General features: G+C 37.7%; 1 protein-coding gene across 1 annotated transcript in view; it reads left to right on the plus strand.

Moving 5' to 3' along the window:
• Positions 1 to 13,937, plus strand: part of cdh13 (cadherin 13, H-cadherin (heart)) — a 467,661-nt gene that overhangs the window by 121,171 nt on the left and 332,553 nt on the right. The gene's annotated exons all lie outside the window — the stretch shown is intronic.

Consider the following 13,937-nt stretch of genomic DNA (forward strand, 5'->3'; position numbering starts at 1 on the left):
CTCACGACTGTTTTAAAGACAGCTCATTTTTCCATTCACTCCACCTTCTCCCTTCTGGGCTCTTTCCAAAGCCACGCCCCCAAAACACATGAACGCGCTACGCCTACCACGGTCAGCTCAGCTGAAAGACGCATTATTTACCTGAGGCGAGCGGAGAAGAAGTGCATGTAGTGACATCATGTCAGAATCACATGTAATAAAAAATCTAACTTTATCATTATGAATATAAACAAATAAGATGTCTTCTAGTACTCACTATCAAGCTAGAATAACGATACTGGTAAAGTTTAAAATACACACACAACACAGTGTCTACGACACACACAGATACAAGATAAAAACATCAATATAAACATTGGTAGAGTATATAAAAACAAACCAAGGGCCGAAATAAACATGCAGGTAAAGTTCCCGGTGAACATGGTAAAAGAGTTTAGACAGAGGGTAGTAGCTAAAGCTAACTTGGTTCTAAAAAAAGTTCCTGGATGCGGTGTACTAGCTTTTACACATGCATTTTGTTATCTAAAGTTACATTTTGCGAAATTCAACACGACAGCGATCAACTTGAGCTAAGCATATTGAGTATTTATCATCTCTACTAATGGCTCGCTAAGTGTATAACATTGTAACTTTATGCTAAGTAATGTTATGTTAGCTATATTAGGCAGCTACGTGTGCTAGTGAGACATGCTTCATGAAAACATAAACCAAAAAAATGTATAATCAAAATGAAAGATTACCTGTCCAGCAGAAATATAGCCTCTTGAACTCAAATCAAACGGGTGCCCCAGGGTTGCCAGGTTTTCACAACAAAATCCGCCCAATTGCTACTCAAAACTAGCCCAAAACAAGCCCAATCGTGTTTCTCCGGTAAAAATCGCGTTTGGGGGGTAAAATATGTGTCTTTTTGGTAGGGCTGCCTGCTAAAATTCGCAAATCCCTGGGCAAAATATCACATAATTGGGGTCGCTTCAACCCGCGGACATGAAAAACAGCCCGCGGCAACAGTGTTTGAAGTAGCCCGACTAGGCAACACTGGGGCGCGCGCATGTGGGCAGATCCTCGAGCAAAAGCGGCGGTAGCTATGGTAGCGAGAGAGAGTGACAGTCGCCCAAGCCAATCACTTGTTTCGGCCCGAACGAAAATAATGAGCGGTGTTTATTGCAGATTAAAAAGTCTAGAGTCACTCGATTTTTATACTCTCTTTTTCAGAGTACTTAAATGTTAATTATGTATTGACATATAAAGAAAGTTTAAACAAATTTGGACAAAAGTGTTTTAGATCATTCTTACCTACCCCACCTTTAAATCCATGAATGTCTTTATTGACCCGGATCTATATAACACGGATAGATCTCTACCTGTTGGGATAATATAAAACTTGATATTAAAGTAATAATTACAGAAGAATAAAATAAAGCATATTTTGTTACCTTTTGGAGCTTGGAAGGGTTCAGTTTGAGCAGATGTTTTATACCATCATCACTGTCCTCGTCAGAGCTAATTTCCCAGTACATTCAGCATCTGGCTCATATTCGCGATCCCAAACATATTCTCAAAACTATCATTTTCAACACCTTCAAAATCAATATTTTGAGTGCTGACAGCTTCTTCACCAGATTCACCATCAAGTGACAGTGACACTAATATTTGATTGCATTCAGTACTTGCACTGCAGTAAATCACTTAGTCATTTCAAGTTTTGCTGATGATACTTCCTATTCTTTTTTTTCTGCCTGCGGTGACTATGAGTGAAACGTCACTTCAGCATTGTGTATCAGACGTTGGAATAATGGTGAACTGCACTTATTCAGTCATCAAAGATTGAGGGCATGACGCAAGTGTTTTTTGCTAGTTTCTTCCTGACAATGTTATCATTTTCACATCCTGCGTGGCGCAGTTGGTTAAACTGGCTTTTAAAAGGAATGGGAAATGAGACTCTGATTGGTTTAATGCACATTATGCTCAAAACACACCCATGAGTCATTAAGAGAATAGGGGCAATCCTTTCAGACCTTTTTTCCCACGTTAAAGTAGCAAAAGTGGATTCGGACATGTTCTAAGTGCACTTGCGCCGTGCACGCCCTTTGAATTGATTGAGGAAGACTGACAAGGTAAATGTCTAACTTAAAAAAATGAATGAAGTGGAGGGTAGTGAATGATGGGTCACTAAAGACCCGAGGTATGCGTTTAAGGGTTACCCCCCCCCCCAAACAAACAAAAAAAACTGCTATGTTGTACAAAAGTATATGGTACTGTATTTTCTGTTTTAGCCATGTGGCAAAGCCCCTTTATTTCTAAACATGGCTTTATCCAGCTCATGCCACTCTCACAGCTGTAATTGTACAACATTAATCACACGGCCCACATACAACAGGGCCCACTGCCACATTTTAGGGTATTTTTAATTGACTATAAATCAGGCACACACTTGACAAATGACGGTAATTACAGTGCAGTTGTTTCAGTGCTAGGGAGAGTGTTTCCCTTCAGTAAAGTGAAGGGTCGGCTAGGTGAGGCGAACACTTGTGCATGTGCGTGTGTGTGTTTGTTTGAGAGAGAGAGAGAGGATCTCAGGTGAACCGGTTCACACTTGCCAACATGACCTCCATTGCAAGCTGTCCTGATTTTGAACTGAAGTGTGGGGCTGTACTGGGGTGAGGGGTAAGGACGTCATACAAAGGTGTGCTTCAGGAAATGTTTTAATGGTTGTGAATGGTCAGCCTAATGACTAGTGATCCACCAAAATATCAACATCGCGAAAATATTCAGGTGAAAATTTAAAATTTGGAGGGACAAAAAACATTGACCGAAATGGTGACATTTAATTGGCACATTTTGACGGTGTCACTGTCTATTTCGTGCACACAAGATGGATAAGTTTCATTTTTTATGAACCAAGATTTTCACATGTTTTCAGTTGATACCTGAACAAAACATTAAATAATATGTTTATAGCTCACATACAATCCAATAATCTCAATAAGATTGGTGCTTTGTTACTTTTGAGCAGCGTGAAGCACACATGAACCGATCATCTTCCTCTTTACCACGTTATCTAGCAAAATAAAATTAATGTCGAAAGAAACATTACAACTTACTGAAATGTATATGTCTCATTTAATCACTTAGTCAGTGTTTCAACTGTGGAAAGATTTCAATAAAACAACTTGTAAACAATGTAATGTGATGTTACATACCTCAGGAAAGCCATTTAATGTCCATATGTTGACTTAAAAACTGCCTTATGTGTTATTTACAAGTTTATATACAACTCAGTTTGTGTTTGAGAGTTGATTATTACATTAATGTGATTCATTAATTGATTATTAAATAAACTTTAATTTTGGTTTTCAGTAAAAGTCATTTTGGTGCATCACGTATGATGTCGATGAAGCTTGGTCAGGCTCTGAGACCATTGTAAACCAGTTCAGGCCATTTTAAACCATATAAGACCAAAAAAACTGTTGAGTAAATGTCTTAAACCAGCTTAAGGTAGTGTTCTGGTCTTAGTTGGTCTCTTAGACTGGTCGCTTAGCTAATTGTAGGGAGATTTTGGAAACTTTTCAGCTTGCTTCCCAAATAAAAAGGCGGAAGGGACAGTTGTGGCCTAATGGTTAGAGAGTCAGACTGGTAACCCGAAGGCTGCAGGTTTGATCCTCAATATCAAAAGTAAATGACTGATCTTACCCCCAATCGCACTCCGAATGCCACAGCAACATGGCTGCCTACTGCACTGGGTGTGTGTGCCCATGGTTTGCAGTGTGTTTGTTCACTACTCCCTAATCCTAATGTGTGTGCACTAACTTGTATGGGTTACCATACTTTGCCTTAACATGTCACTTTCATCATCAACATGCTGACCTGACCAGTTTAAGCTAAGATTATCAGACTGTTGTTGTTATTTTTGCTGCAGGAGCGCTTAAGATCTTTTGACATCCCTATTTGCTTTAGTTTGGTGTTTGAAAGCTCCAAGAGATGGTTGCTCTGTGACATTGCCTATGTGAAAGTCCCCTTGTGAGAACTTGTACTTCTGTTCTCCTTCCTGAGCACTGACCCATAAATGCCAGTATATTAGCAATGGCTTGAAGTGGAGGGAGGTTATGGGATTGAGTTCTAGGACATACAGTAACTGAGAAAAAGGAGAAAAAGGTGGCCTAAAGGGGGGGCACCGTACTGGCAGCTGCTCCCTGTCTGCTCCGGGTCCAGTGACTGCCATTTGATCTCTCCTCTGCCGAGGCAAATGGCACAATGCAAAATGGCCTCACTCCACTCGCTAACCTACTTAGTGGAAGATTTTCCATTTCTGATGCAAATCGGCTGTGAATCTGGCTGGCCTAGCAAACATTGTTCACAACACTGAAGAGAAAAAAATAACCAAACATGTTTAATTCAAATGCGCCTCTTCGTAAAAGTGTGTTCATCAATTAGTAACATGATCTTTGCAATTGCAGCTTTGAAGGGGAATGTGAAGAGTGTAGCATGATTCACACTGATATAAACTGTCGGAATTAATGCTCTCCAGTGTTCAACAGTCGCCTGTTCAAAATGACTAGAATACTGAACCATTAGAGTAGAATCTGCTACATCTCTGCTGCCTAAAAGGTCAGCGGCAAACTTATACATTTTAATGAGCTCTTGGAATATGAAGCTTATTTGCCATAAATTTGAATAAGTGCTGTGCAACAGGAAGCATTGGCTTTTTAGCGCCAACATGTTAAAATTGTCTTTTACGATCTGATTGTTGAGTGAGATGTTTGTATATCAACACCTTCTCATTATACCATATGCTATTGTGCCTGAACTAGCACATGTGATTTAATATTAGACTCCACACTGTACACAAATTATATTCCATTAAACTGTGAACAACAGCTTTAGTCTGTGATCATAAACTATATGCAGACCTCAGGGTGAAAACTTTATATGTAATTTAATATAAAAAAAAGCCCTTGAGCGTGAGTTAATGAATTTTTTTTTTCCTCTTTCTTTTCAACTGTACAATAAATCCAGAATCTGTTTCATGTTGCTGGCAGAGGAAATTAAGTGTCTTAATCATATAGAACTAATCATATATGAATAAAATGCATTGAATATTTTTTGTAGGTGCCATTTAAAAAAAAAGTTTAAAAAGTGAATTTACTAATTCTGGAAATACTGTAGTTAAATACTTTGAAATATATATATGTGTGTGTGTGTGTGTGTGTGTGTGTGTGTGTGTGTGTGTGTGTGTGTGTGTGTGTGTGTGTGTGTGTGTGTTTGGAAAGAATCTCTTGCCAAGGCTGCATTTATTTGATCAAAAATACAATAAAACACTAATATTATTACTAGGGCTCATGGTGACAGGGGTCAGCATGGGCACCCTGACTGGTCTGTGGCTATGTAGCCCCATACGCAACAAACTGCGATGCACTGTGTATTCTGACACCTTTCTATCAGACCCAGCAATAACTTCTTGAGAAATTTGTGCTACAGTAGCTCGTATGTTTGATCAGACCACACAGGCAGGGTGGGGAGCAAAGACCTGCATAAATGAGCCGTGGCCGCCCATGAGTCATGACCCTCTCGCTGGTTCACCACTGTTCCTTTCTTGGACCACTTTTGATAGATACTGACCACTGCAGACCAGGATCACCCCAGGAGATCTGCAGTTTTGTAGATGCTCTGACCCAGTCGTCTAGCCATCTCAATTTGGCCCTTGTCAAACTCTGTCAAATCCTTATGCTTGCCCATTTTTCCTGCCTTTGCTGCCTACTTGCTGCCTACCTGACCGGTGTGTATATATGTGTGTGTGTGTGTATATATATATATATATATATATATATATATATATATATATATATATATATATATATATATATATATATATATATATATATATATATATATATATATATATATATATATATATATATATATATATATATATACATAAAAATATATTGGTGTATGTTATGTTCTATGATAACATCTGTAGGGTGTTCATATTCCATTTAAATTGAATTTAAATTTTAAAGTCATTTTCTAATCATTTCAAATTTATCTGGAATTTACTGTAGGTTTTTTTTTTATTCAAATTCGTTACACTTAAATTCAAATTATATTGGAATTTCAGTTGAAAAATTCCCCAATTCAGTTATCAGAGAGCATCTTTGTCTCTGTCAATAAATATTTTAGTTATAGTGTACATGGGTCGGTACGCACAGGATTAACCTATGCTGAACCTCAGTTCCCAGTTATTCAAGTGGTTGTGTCCTGGTTTGCAATGTGTATATAGTAGGTTTGTTTATATCTGTGCAAGGAGAGGTCAGCCTAACATACTAAAAAGAAACTGCAACATAACAAAAGAAACCACAGGAGACTTGGCATACAGACAACACTTTTTTTGTGGGGGGGTGGGGGGGGGGGCTTACTGTTTCCTCTTTCATCTCTGCTAGAAAAGCTTCAAAAAGATTCTCAGCAAATCAAAGCTTTTTATCATCAGCGCATTATTTCTGTTCAACTTCGGTGGAGATTTTCTTAGCTTCTCAAAATTGCACCATAGTTGCTGATGATTGTCGAATGGGGCATTTATATGGACAACCATAATAACCTGCTTTTTAGAACTGCCATAACCATCGTTGAGTATCTAGACGGGAACAATCACTGCATCAGAGTATGTGAGGTTCATAATTTTTGAGAAAGCAGTCAGTTCGTAAGTGATTACCTTATTTCATCCATTGTGATAAGCGCTGTGCTTTACCACTTCGACAGATGATAGATCAAAAACTGACTTGAAAATTACAGGAGCTCGATGCTGAGCACAGTTCCAGACGCAATCATAGCATGTGTGTGTATGTGTGTGCGTGCACTCTTTTTTTTGAGATTGCGTGCTGTATATGCTGCGGTTTTCTGGTCCTGATGGCTGAGCGGATGTTTGGCCTGGTGCCGCTGGCCCCGGGCAGTCGAGTGGCAGTGAGATTCCTGAAGTCTGATCCCTGGCGTCTCTGGCTTCCTGTGCTCAGATCGATCCACCGGTGAGCAAAAGACGGGCCATTCAGCAGTGCGCTAAAGAAAGACAGGCCTGTAGCCTCCTCGGTTCCCTCTCAGCAGGAAATGTACTCGAGGAAAGTCTTTTGAGCCCAAACGGTAAACCACACCAATGGTCATTTGACAGCATAGGTCACTGGGAAAAAAGTGGTAATAGTCAATAATGTATAGGTGTATGCACCCGTTCTCCCTCCAAGGCAAAAATACTGCCACTTGGGCAAGGGCACTGTACTTCAATATGCAGACACCAAAGGTGCCTCTAATCATCCATATAACAATGGTTTGTAACCCCATTACTTTTCTGAAATAAACTTTTGCAGTTAATACTCTGAAAAAAAAGCATTGAACATTTTTATTAAAATTAAACCTCTGACAATATACTGATATTTTTGCTGGCTAAACTATGTGTATATATTAAGATGGGCTATCATTTTTTTTTTATGTAATAATATATTCTTTGATATAGTGTTGTCAAAATTACATTACTGAAATTTAAAAAATGTGATGATACCAGCCCTCTAGGATTTCCCTCTATCATTTTGAGCGCTGTTGAATGGATTCTTAAACACATTTTACATTTACATTTACATTTATGCATTTGGCAGACGCTTTTATCCAAAGCGACTTACAGGGACCTTATGACAGGGACAATCCCCCTGAAGCAACATGGAGTAAAGTGCCTTGCTCAAGGACACACTGGTGGTGACCGCTGGGATCGAACAACCTTCTGCATATCAGTTCCATGGTTTAACCCACTGGACCACCATCTCACACCCCTGATTGGCCGTTGTGTTCACACTTTCAACTATACAGGGAGTGCAGAATTAACCTGCAGAATTATAAAAAAACCTTCTTCATGTATTTTACAACACTTCAGCTTGTGATTCTTATCTAGTGGGGGTCATTTTTTAGGATTCTTTACCTAACTGAAGTCTCTGAGATCCTGACACCTTGCACTTCTGGAGACTCCAGGTAGGTTGCAGCTTTGGAAAATGGTGGCGCTGGAGACTAAAGGGTTCCTGATGGTTTCACCCTTAATTCTTCACCTTAATTCTTAATTCTTTTGCAGTTAACAGGTGTCTTTTCTTCACCACCTGTTTTTGTCAGATCCTGCTGACCCAACGAGCATTTCACTGTCCAATGGTCATGCCTTAACTGCAATGTCTAGTATTGCATTAGTATTACATCCTTCTCATGGGCATTTAATACTTTTTGACTTTTCAGTCTGAGTTAAATCTCTTTTTTGGCTCAATTTATCTGTAAAAGAAAACATGCCTAATAATTCTGCACACCTGAATATAAGGTGATTTTCATTTCCAGCCTTCATGAACAATTATATATCACTTATACATTATTAAATACTAAATCAATAGTATTTATTAGGATTACTGTGGTTTGGAATTTGTCAAATGTGCCTGGAAAAAAAATATGACCAGAAAATCAACGTGCCTAATAATTCTGCACTCCCTGTATGTCTGTGAAATCAAAAACATGTTTGGAAAGCAAGCGTTTAAAAGCAGGCGTCTATCAGCAGATCGCTAATATATATAGCTGATATATATATATATATATATATATATATATATATATATATATATATATATATATATATATATATATATATATATATATATATATATATATATATATATATATATATATATATATATATATATATATATCTCGACGGATCCGCTGATAGCCCCCTGTTTTCAAACGCTCCCGTGTATATCTGTGTAAGCGCTCTGTGAAGAGCGTCAAAGATATATATTTTTAAAGACATATATTTTGAACACAACGGCCAATCAGATTTGTTTAAGAATCTGTTCAACATTGCCATATGGTGTATGCTAGTAAATTCTGGCATCAAAACGTCACATTTTTTAAAATTTCAGTACCTACTTGTCCGTACTTTGACAGCACTACTTTAATATCCCATTTATGTAGAGATTGAGACATTTTAGATTTTAAAACTGCCATGATTTTATGAGAAAATAATTATTAGAATCATATAAATATGCGCTTTGTGTAAGCTTATTGACGGTTTGAATTTTATTTTTTTTTATTGAAAGGAATGAGGTTATTTTAAAGGGGTCATGACATGAGAACTCAAATTTTTCTTGATCTTTTGACATATAAAATGTTTTTGTACCATTAAAACATCCTGCAAGTTTCATAGCTCAAAACGTCCTCCTCATTATAAACAACGCATATGTTTATTCAAGCTGTAAAAACAGCCCATTCGGACAGTTTTCTGACAACTGTTTGCAAAGAAACTTTTGCTGAAACATGAAGCAACAAACATTATTGGATCTGACAGCGGCTTCATAAATTGCAAGTAAATGATTTCATAATGCTTTCTGTATATTTGTTTCTGGATAATGTTTTCAAAGCACTTACTCGTGTGCAATAGCAAGTGTACGTTGATACGGTTTCCTATGCAATAACGTTAGCTGATCATAAAAGTAACCATTTACGCACAAGCCTTAAAGGAGCCACACTTAAAAATGGATAGGGTCAGAATTAGAGTTGAAAATCTTTTTTTTCCCATGTATTTTTTAAGTGAACCTCAAGGAACATAACAAATGATAACAATGGTAATAATAATCCATGTCATAACCCCTTTAAAGGCACCTACATTGGAAGTGAGAACCACAGCATTAAACTTTATTTGTTATTATTACACTAGAAGTACCACATGTACAAATCAACTTATAGAAGGGACTTTGGATTTTGTCCTGGACGAAGGGGTACCCTTAGAGTCAAAAATGTTGAGAACCAGATTACACATTTAGGGCATAGTTGAAGGCATATCAATTTAAGCCAAAATACTTGGAATATGTGCACACGTAATATAGTTTTTAATGATACTTAAAGCTAAACTGTCTGTGCAAATTAATTTTGGAGCAGCTTGAATTTGTAGTAGAATTTTTATTCTTTCAGTTATATTGATTGTTATGCCTTTAAGGTTATTAACATGACTGGTCACGTGACTGATTCAGTACAAAGAACTGTCACCTTTTTTTAAAGCATTGTTGTTTTTTTCCTCACCCCCCATTCTTCTCAGAGAGTCAAAGAAACCTGCCAACAGTCATTCAGAGTGTGCTGATGTGAGACGGGTATAAGCACTCTTACGTGAACTGTCAAGAAAGAGTGACAGCTGTTAAGCTGAGACGTCTTTTAAGTTTAGGTTTTTTTGCTGACTGATGATGCTAGATGACCCAGAGAGAGAGAGAGAAGAGGGGAAAAATAGCTCTGACAAAAAGCCATGCTTTTAATAAACCCGTTTTGAAGTTTGTTGTGATGATAAATTAAGATACCAATCCTCTTTGGAATCCTTGAGCAATTCCTTAGATCAAACACAGATGCTTCAGCCCAAATCCCAAGCTTAAGAAACTTAATGGAAACATACAAATATATAAATATAAAAGCTGGGCTCAGAATGCCATTTCTGAAGTAATGCAACCCTGGTGTGAGAAACTTCAAAAAGCTCTGCCCTTGGCTGAATGAGCTGAGTTATGATGATACTGGTCAGTTTGTATATACTGAATAAAGAGATCTTTTTTTTTTTTTTGTCTGAAGGATATTTGAGTGGTTTATTGTTTTAAATGATGACTGGCTGTTTGTCAGACAATTATGCTCTTTTGTAATTATCTTTATTCATATCCACAACTTTTTCAGTCTGTTTTGTTTATCACAGACTTTCATGGTGTAATTAACTCAAGAGCTAGCACAACAAAAATATTCAAGCTAAGGTAATAAGCACAGAGACTTCAACATGATGAAACGTCATTCAAATGTAAAATTAAGATTTAAATGATAGAAATAATACATATTTTACTCTGATATAAAATAATTATTATTCATATTGATATACAGATATTAATTAGAATGAAGGCATGTCTCTCCTTTTGCTTGACATTATGTTGTCAATTTTTACTTTTTTTTTGTACATGCATACCTCTTTTACGGCTGTCATTAACAGGTGTTTTTGAGATTTGAATTGCATTTGGATAGCACTTGACAGCATTAAAAGCTAAATGATCACTCATTATGATTGGATCAGTAAAATACAACTTTGGAGGTGGTCAGTTTTCGATGAAACGGATGTGTTTGATATAATAATTCAGTGTGTGTGTGTGTGTGTGTGTGTGTGTGTGTGTGTATATATATATAAAAAAAATGCATGTATATATATATATATATATATATATATATATATATATATATATATATACAGTATATATGAAACACTGCACCTGTTAGTGGGTGGTATATATTAGGCAGCAAGTGAACATTTTGTCCTCAAAGTTGATGTGTTAGAGGCAGGAAAAATGGGCAAGCATAAGAATTTGAGCGAGTTTGACAAGGGCCAAATTGTGATGGCTCGACGACTGGGTCATCTCCAAAGCATCTCCAAAACTGCAGCTCTTGTGGGGTGTTCTCGGTCTGCAGTGGTCAGTATCTATCAAAAGGGGTCCAAGGAAGGAACAGTATTGAACCGGCAACAGGGTCATGGGCGGCCAAGTCTCATTGATGCATGTGTGTAGCGAAGGATGGCCTGTGTGGTCCGATCAAACAGACGAGCTACTGTAGCTCAAATTGCTCAAGAAGTCAATGCTGGGTCTGATAGAAAGGTGTCAGAATACACAGTGCATCGCATATTGTTGCGTATGGGGCTGCATAGCCGCAGACCAGTCAGGGTGCCCATGCTGACCTCTGTCCACCACCGAAAGCACCAACAGTGGGCACGTGAGCATCATAGCTGGACCACGGAGCTGATCCATTGGAAGAAGATCTGATTCATGCTGGTCTGATAAATCACAGAGGATGTGTGATGCTTTGGGCAATGTTCTGCTGGGAAACCTTGGGTCCTGCCATCCAAATGGATGTTACGTTGACACGTACCACCTACCTAAGCATTGTTGCAGACCATGTACACCCTTTCATGGAAACGCTATTCCCTGGTGGCTGTGGCCTCTTTCAGCAGGATAATGCACCCTGTCACAAAGCAAAAATGGCTCAGGAATGGTTTGAGGAGCACAACAAAGAGTTTGGGGTGTTGACGTGGCCTCCAAATTCCCCAGATCTCAAAAGGATTTGCTGCAAACATCTTGGTGCCAGATACCACAGCACACCTTCATGGGTCTAGTGGAATCCATGCCTCAATGGGTCATAGCTGTTTTGGCAGCAAAAGGGGGACCAACACAATATTAGGAATATTAGGTCATAATGTTATGCCTGATCGGCATTTATATATATATATAACTAATATATTATATATTAACTAATCAACACAAAATGTAAAAAAAATTACATACTACATCAGAGATTGCATTAATCAGAAATGTAATGTTTTAAGATTAATTCTCTGATGTAGTATGTAATTGTTGTACATTTTGCGTTGATTAGTTAATTACATCTCTTGAAATGCGAAGTGTAAATGCAGTTTAGACAACGAATGTCCAGATGCTTTCCATATATGAAACGCATTCTAATGAAAAGTGCACAAAGTTTCTCAGACAGCCATTAGAATCTACAAAAGCCATTAGATGCAGATTTGAGTTTGCTGGTACTCTACAAATGTTAGTGAGATAATTTGAGCCAGGACAGTAATTTCTGTACACCTATTTTAATGCTGGATAGAAGCGTCAAGATGCGCATAAATTCTAAAAATATGCATAAAAAATGTCGACATGCTTAAACTATGGTGGAAACACATTTACGATCAATCGATGCTCACCTAAAAACTCAACAGTGGATGTGTTTGGATAACTGGACTAACCAGCGGGTTCAATTTCATTGCACAAAATATCAAATGTTGGATTGATCATTCCGAAATGCCTGAGCCAAAGTCTTACATCGAAATGATTCGGTTTAATTCTCTACCCACACATAATTGCATTCCCAAACAACAGGCATCTGAACGTAAGATAACATAACAGCATCATTTATGATGTAGGAGAAAAAAAAAACATAGAAATGGAAACATAGCTAATGACAAACCAACTAAAGCAGAAACTGGAGAGGCATCTTCTAAGGTACTTTTACAGTGAATAGGAATAAATGTCTCTTTTCTCTAAGAATGCTTCACAGCAGACTCTGCATCTGTTATGACAGCAGTTCCTTCTTTGTTCTCACCTTCCTTGAAGAAAGTCATTTTGCTATCAGCAAGGCAGGCTAATTTCTCTGTTCAATTTTACCTAAGGGTGCACAATTTCTCTCCAGGAAAAGTAATAGGACAGTGTAATTTTCCTGTCTGTGAAAAAGTTACGTTTCATTGCTTTCATTAGAAATGGAGGCATTCTGTCATAAGACGTCGTAAGCCTCAAATCGCCTGGTATTGCATTTATTGTCAGGAGACCTAATGAAAATCAGAGGCCTTAATGAATCGTTCATATAAAGACAATGATGGTGATTCGCTAGGTTCACTACTGATTTGCTACCTGTGAGAGTAAGATGCGTATGTGATATTATGATGTAGGATGGTGTGACATTTGCCATTGGAACTGGTATTTCTCATGCGGTCCACCAACAAGCTCAAAGTGATGCAACATTTGCTGAATATGATTGTGTATAACGTCTAACTCTCAAAGTATTTCAAACTGTTGCTGTTGTGCTGGATTTTTGTAGAATCTAGAGTGAAAGTGTATTATGACATCTGGTACTTTTTTCAGCCGCTGTAGGTATGTAGCTTTTTTCAGGAAACAGAACATGGCATTTTGATGGTAATTAGGCCATGCAAATATCAACTTAAAGCTTAAATAATGTTTAATTTAATGTTTATTAAAAAAAATGAGATTGTGTAAGTGAGGCGATGGGTGAGAATGTGTGTGTGTGTGTGTGAGAGAGAGAGAGCTGGCTGTGATTTCAACAGCTTTGTGTCGATAACAAACAAGAAGCGGGGT

The sequence above is a fragment of the Gobio gobio genome (assembly GCF_949357685.1).
Source record: "Gobio gobio genome assembly, chromosome: 9".
Lineage (NCBI taxonomy): Eukaryota > Metazoa > Chordata > Actinopteri > Cypriniformes > Gobionidae > Gobio > Gobio gobio.